Source organism: Piliocolobus tephrosceles, chromosome 1 (genome assembly GCF_002776525.5).
Source record: "Piliocolobus tephrosceles isolate RC106 chromosome 1, ASM277652v3, whole genome shotgun sequence".
Classification (NCBI taxonomy): Eukaryota; Metazoa; Chordata; class Mammalia; order Primates; family Cercopithecidae; genus Piliocolobus; species Piliocolobus tephrosceles.
In genome coordinates, this window is record NC_045434.1 from 195,732,803 (window position 1) to 195,739,708 (window position 6,906).

At 46.5% G+C, this 6,906-nt stretch overlaps 1 pseudogene; it reads left to right on the forward strand.

The window, feature by feature from the left end:
* The first annotated feature begins 4,009 nt into the window (after positions 1 to 4,009).
* LOC111547551 lies at positions 4,010 to 4,462 on the forward strand (annotated as a pseudogene).
* Positions 4,463 to 6,906: the final 2,444 nt, after the last annotated feature.

Here is a 6,906-nt window from a genome sequence, read left to right on the forward strand (position 1 = left end):
GGGGAAGAACCCGGAAGTGCACCATCTTGCCTCGGTTCGTCCAAACAACAGGGTTTCTCCAGGTTGGTCAGGCTGGTCTAGAACTCCCAGCCTCCAGCGATCCACCCACCTTGGCCTCCGAAAGTGCTGGGATTACAGGCGTGAGCCACTGCACCCAGCTTCTTGTCAGCTTTCTTAACTGGCTTGAGCACCACACTCTCAGAGTGGACAGGAGCCACAGTCCACCACCTATTAGTGCACATCCAGCCCAGCAAACACAACATCTGGAATGAGGAAATCCATCTTTAAACTACAATGATTATTGTGTTTTTCTGATCTTTATAAAAGTTATAAAGTACATTCCTTTTGTAGAAAATCTGGAAAACAAATAAAATTCTAAAATACTAAAAACGAATAGGATGTCAGGCAAGGTGGCTTATGCCTGTAATCCCAGCACTTTGGGAGACTGAGGCAGGAGGATCACTTGAGCACTTGGGAATTCAAGACCAGCCTGGGCAATATGGTGAGACCTCATCTCTACGAAAAATAAAAATAAATTACCTGGGCATGGTGGTGCATGCCTGTAGTCCCAGCTATTCAGGAGGCTGAGGTGGGAGGATCGCTTGAGCCCAGCAAGTCGAGGCTGCGATGACCTGTCTCTTGCTACTGCACTCCAGCCTGGGTAACAAAGCAAGACCCGATCTCTAAATAAATAAATAAATAAAAGAATAGGCCAAGCACAGTGGCTCATGCCTATAATCCTAGTACTTTGGGAGGCCAAGATGGGAGGATTGCTTCAGGCCAGGAGTTTGAGACCAGCCTGGGCAACACAGCAAGACAGAGGTCTGTATGAAAAATTTTAAAAATTAGCCAGATTTGGTGGTGCACACCTGTAGCTACATGGGAGGCTGAGGTGGGAGGACCCCTTGAACCCAGGAGTTTGAGGCTGCAGTGAGCAGCCTCTGCACCACAGCACTCACTCCGGCCTGGGAGACAGAGTAAGACCCTGTCTCTCTCTCTTTATTTCTTTTTTCTTTTTTCTTTTTCTTTTTTTTTTTTGAGATGGAGTCTCACTCTGTCACCCAGGCTGGAGTGCAATGGTACGACCTCAACTCACTGCAACCTCCACCTCCCAGGTTCCACCTGTGGGGAAAAGAAAGAGAGATCAGCCTGTTACTGTGTCTATATAGAAAGAAGTAGACATAAGAGACTCCATTTTGTTCTGTATTTGAGATGCTGTTAATCTGTGACCCTACCCCCAACCTTGTCCTTGCAAGAGACATGTGCTGTGGTGACCCAAGGTTTAAAGGATTTTGGGCTGTGCAGGGTGTGCTTTGTTAAATAAGTGCCTGAAAGCAGCTTGCTGGTTAAAAGTCATCACCATTCTCTTAATCTCAAGTATCCAGAGACTCGTACACTGCCAAAGGTCACAGGGACCTCTGCCTAGGAAAGCTAGGTATTGTCCAAGGTTTCTCCCCATGTGATGGTCTGAAATATGGCCTCGTGGGATGGGAAAGACCTGATCGTCCCCCAGCCTGACACCCGTGAAGGGTCTGTGCTGAGGAGGACCAGTACAAGAGGAAAGAAGGCCTCTTGGCGGTGGTTGGCGGTTGAGATAGAGAAAAGCATCCATCTCCTGCCTGTCCCTGGGCAATGGAACATCTTGGTGTAAAACCTGATTGTATGTTTTGTTTACTGAGAAAGGAGAAAACTGCCTTAGGGTGAAAGGCGGGACTTGCTAGCTCAATGCTGCTCTTTATGCACTAAAAAGGTTTATGAAGATGTTTGCATATGCATATCAAGGCACAGCACTTTTCCTTAAACTTATTCATGTCACAGAGATCTTTATTCATATATCTTACTGCTGACTTTCTCCCTAGGATGATCCTATTATCCTGCCACTTCCCTTTTTCTAAGATGGTAAAGATAATTATCAATAAATACTGAGGGAACTCAGTGCCGGCGTGGGTCCTCTGTATGCTGAGCGCTGGTCCCCCGGGCCCACTTTTTCTTTCTCTATACTTTGTCTCTGTGTCTCATTTCTTTTCTCAAGTCTCTCGTTCCACCTAACGAGAAACGCCCACGGGTGTGGAGGGGCAGGCCACCTCTTCACAACCGATTCTCCTGCCTCAGCCTCCCAAGTAGCTGGGATTACAGGTGCCCGCCACCACACCTGGCTAATTTTTGTATTCTTAGTAGAGACAGGGTTTCACCATGTTGGTCAGGCTGGTCTCGAACAGCTGACCTCAGGTGATCCACCCGCCTCGACCTCCCAAAGTGCTGGGATTACAGGATCACTTGAGGTCAGGAGGTCAAGTCCAGCCTGACCAACATGGTGAAACCCCATCTCTACTAAAAATACAAAATTAGCCAGATGTGGTGACGCATGCCTGTAATCTCAACTACTTGGGAGGCTGAGGCAGGAGAATTGCTTGAACCCAGGAGGCGGAGGCTGCAGTGAGCCAAGATTACATCATTGCACTCCAGCCGGGGCAACAAGAGTGAAACTCCATCTCAAAAAAATTAAAAAAAAAAGAAAGAAAGAAAGAAAGAAAGAAAGAATAGAGGAAAGGAGCCTGAAATCAGAAACACTTATGTTTGAATCATAGTTCAGTCCTTTTCTAGCTATGCAACCCTGAGAAAGGCACCTTTGTTCTCTGAACTTCAGGGTTTTCATCTGAGAAGTGGAACGGCTAATATCTATGGCATAGACAAGGACATTGATACATGCAAGGATATGCCCAAGATCTCACATATCTATGGTCATATCTGGTCATATCTATCTGACTCAAAACCTGTGGCTTGAGTTCAAGACCCTGAAAGAGAAGAGGCAGCTGCGATGGGACCAGGTTCCAGAGTCTGGTTCAATATGTATCTATTGCCTCCAGGACAACAGCCAGAAGAGACAGCCTTGCGGAGGGGACAGTGACTATGGCTGTGGCCCCAAGGAGGATCCCCAATCCCCTCCATCAGCTGAGAGTGGGGTGGGGAAGGGGTCAAGGCCTGAGGAGTCTATTTCCGTCCTAGGCCTAGAATATTTGAGGCCTCTGCTAAGAGATCCAACCTTTCCCTTTCAGCCTCTCCCTGGCAACCTGGCCTGGCATCCTCTAGGAAGTGATCTCAGTTTAATAATTTAGCAGATGCAGACAAAAATAGCAGCTCTGAAAATAACCCAGTCAGGCCCCAGCCTCCACCTCCCCTTTCTTTAACAGACTCCCCTGCCCTCCCCACAAGGTCTCTGATTGCCCTACACACCTGTCAGTGTTCCCGCCTGCCAGTGAACACCTGATTCAATGCTTCCTCATTCTTCTCCTCCTCCTCACTCCTTTCTCTCCATTGTTATATCAAGAGCTTTTATATGAGTGGGGCACGGTGGTTCACGCCTGTAATCCCAGCACTTTGGGAGGCCAAGGCAAGTGGATCACCTGAGATCAGGAGTTCAAGATCAGCCTGGTCAACGTGGTGAAACCCTGTCACTATTAAAAATAGAAAAATTTTGGCCGAGCGTGATGGCTCAAGCCTGTAATCCCAGCACTTTGGGAGGTCGAGATGGGCGGATCACGAGGTCAGGAGATCGAGACCATCCTGGCTAACATGGTGAAACCCCGTCTCTACTAAAAAATACAAAAAACTAGCTGGGCATGGTGGCGGGCACCTGTAGTCCCAGCTACTCGGCAGGCTGAGGTAGGAAAATGGCGTGAACCCGGGAGGCGGAGCTTGCAGTGAGCTGAGATCTGGCCACTGCACTCCAGCCCGGTCAAAAGAGCAAGACTCCGTCTCAAAAAAAAAAAAAAAGAAAGAAAAGAAAAGAAAAATTTTGCTGGGCATGGTGGCGCACACCTGTAGTCCCAGCTACTTGGGGGGCTGAGGCAGAAGAACCTCCTGAACCTGGGAGACGGAGGCTGCAGCGAGCTGAGATTGCACCACAGCACTCCAGCCTGGATGACAGAGCAAAACTCCATCTCAATAATAATAATAATAATAAAATTAATAAATAAATAAAATAAAGAGCTTTTGCCTTGATGCAACCAACATGGAGATTTTGTATCATGTCCTGTTCTTAGTGCTCGAACGTCCTAACCTGAAGCTGAAGAAGCCACCCTGGCTGCACATGCCGTCGGCCATGACTGTGTAAGCTCTGGTGGTGGTGTCTTACTTCCTCATCACTGGAGGAATCATTTATGATGTTATTATTGAACCTCCAAGTGTTGGCTCTATGACTGATGAACATGGGCATCAGAGGCCAGTAGCTTTCTTTGCCTACAGAGTAAATGGACAATATATTATGGAAGGACTTGCATCCAGCTTCCTGTTTACAATGGGAGGTTTAGGTTTCATAATCCTGGACCAATCGAATGCCCCAAATATCCTAAAATTCAATAGATTTCTTCTTCTATTCATTGGTTTCATCTGTGTTCTATTGAGTTTTTTCATGGCTAGAGTATTCATGAGAATGAAACTTGCAAGCTATCTGATGGGTTAGAGTGCGTTTGAGAAGAAATCAGTGGATACTGGATTTCTTCTGTCAATGAAGTTTTAAAGGCTATACCAATCCTTTAATATGAAATGTGGAAAAGAATGAAAAGCAGTAGTAAAAGAAATATCTAGTGAAAAAACAGGAAGCATATTGAAGCTTGGACTAGAATTTCTTCTTGGTATTGAAGAGACAAGTTTATCACAGTATTTTTTTTTCCTGCTGACCTACTGCTGTACCAACGATGGTGAGTGGCATGTTCTAATTAGTTTTTCATTTCTTAAAGAAAATGGGCCAGGCGCGGTGGCTCAAGCCTGTAATCCCAGCACTTTGGGAGGCCGAGACGGGCGGATCACGAGGTCAGGAGATCGAGACCATCCTGGCTAACACGGTGAAACCCCGTCTCTACTAAAAATACAAAAAACTAGCCGGGCGAGGTGGCGGGCGCCTGTAGTCCCAGCTACTCGGGAGGCTGAGGCAGGAGAATGGCGTAAACCCGGGAGGCGGAGCTTGCAGTGAGCTGAGATCTGGCCACTGCACTCCAGCTCGGGCGACAGAGCAAGACTCCGACTCAAAAAAAAAAAAAAAAAGAAAGAAAATGTACTCCATATCTCAACTATAATATCAAGTAAAGTGATTATTTTTTACAACCCCCTTCACATTTTTTAGAGATGACATTTCTGATTTTCAGAAATTCACATAAAATCAAGAAGTAAGATTACATAAGCTGAGAACTCTGGACAGCTGATCAGCTTTATCTATGGTGTTTCACTTTAACTAGAGTGTATGATGGTAGATTATTTCAGATATGTATGTAAGACTGTTTCCTGAACAATAAGATGTATGAAAGGAGCAGAAATAAATACTTTTTCTAATTGAAAACAAAAAAGCTGGGTGCAAGGGTGCACACCTGTAATCCCAGCTACTTGGGAGGCTGAGGCAGGAGAATCACTTGAACCTGGGAGATGGAGGTTGCAGTGAGCTGAGATCGCACCACTGCACTCCAGCCTGGGTGACAGAGTGAGACACTGTCTCAAACAGACAAAAAAAAAGCTTTCATATCAATTAGGGCTTAAAGAAATATTTCCACCGGGCGCAGTGGCTCACACCTGTAATACCAGCACTTTGGGAGGCTGAGGTGGGCAGATCACAAGGTGAGGAGTTCGAGACCAGCCTGACCAACGTGGTGAAACCCTATCTCTACTAAAAGTACAAAACTTAGCTGAGCGTGGTGGCACACGCCTATAATCCTAGCTACTCAGGAGGCTGAGGCAGGAGAATCGCTTGAACCCGGGAGGCAGAGGTTGTGGTGAACTGAGATCAAGACTGCGCCACTGCACTCCAGCCTGGGTGACAGAGCAAGACTCCGTCTCAAAAAATAAAAACAAAAACAAAAAAAAGAAAAGAAACAAAATCTTTCCTAGAAGCCAGAAGACTTGGGCTTAATTTACTGTGTAGACCTGAGCAAGTCCTTCTTCTCTCTGAGTCTCTGTTCCTGCATTTGTAAAATGAGGCCTCTGGAAGCCAGGCACAGTGGCTCATGCTTGTAATCTCCGCACTTTGGGAGGCTGAGGCAAGAAAATCACTTAAGCCCAGGAATTGAGGCCAGGCTGGGTAACATAGGGAGACCCCATCTCTACAAAAAAATTTAAAAACTAGCTGGACATGGTTGCACATGTCTGTAGCCCCAGCTACTCCGGAGGCTGAGGTGGGAGGATTGCTTGAGCCCAGGAGGTCGAGGCTGCAGTGAGCCAAGATTGTGCCACTGCTCTCCAGCCTGGGCAACACCCTGTTTCAAAAAAAATTTTGTTGAAATGAGGCCTCTGGATTCCTAAATATGACATGAACAAGATGTTGGTGTGGGTGCCAATTACTTGGATAGGGGACTGGATGTCTTCCCCAGGAAGGCACAACTGCGGTATCAATGTCATCTCAGTCAATGGCACTACAATCTATCCATCCTGCTGCTCTACACAGGGATCCCAGGTTTCTCTGTGTTTGATTTCTCTTGAGAAGAAAGCTTCGCCCTAGTTATTATTCCTAGAATAAAAGGCTATGACTTGTGTTCACAGTGGCGGTAGCAGGTTCCATGTGATTTTGGTGCTTCATCACATTTTTGGTGTTACTTTTTTTTTTTCTTTGCTGCGCAGCTTGGAATTGGGGTTGGAGACTCTGGGGGCCAGTTGGGCTGCTCTTTCCACTCAGGTTTTATGGTTCTTGGAGGAAACATTGCGAGCAGTCTCAGCACAGTAAGATTTACTGCACATCAGCAGCACTTCCCGTTCCTTGACATTGTGGACCAGGAACTTCCAGAACCCACAGGGCAGCATGTGCCTTGTTTTCTTGTTCTGCCTATACCCAATGCTGGGCATCAAGATTTGGCCCTTGAATCTTCTCTGTACCCTACTGCCAATACTGCTAGGTTTCTGTCAGTTACACTTAATTTTCACTTA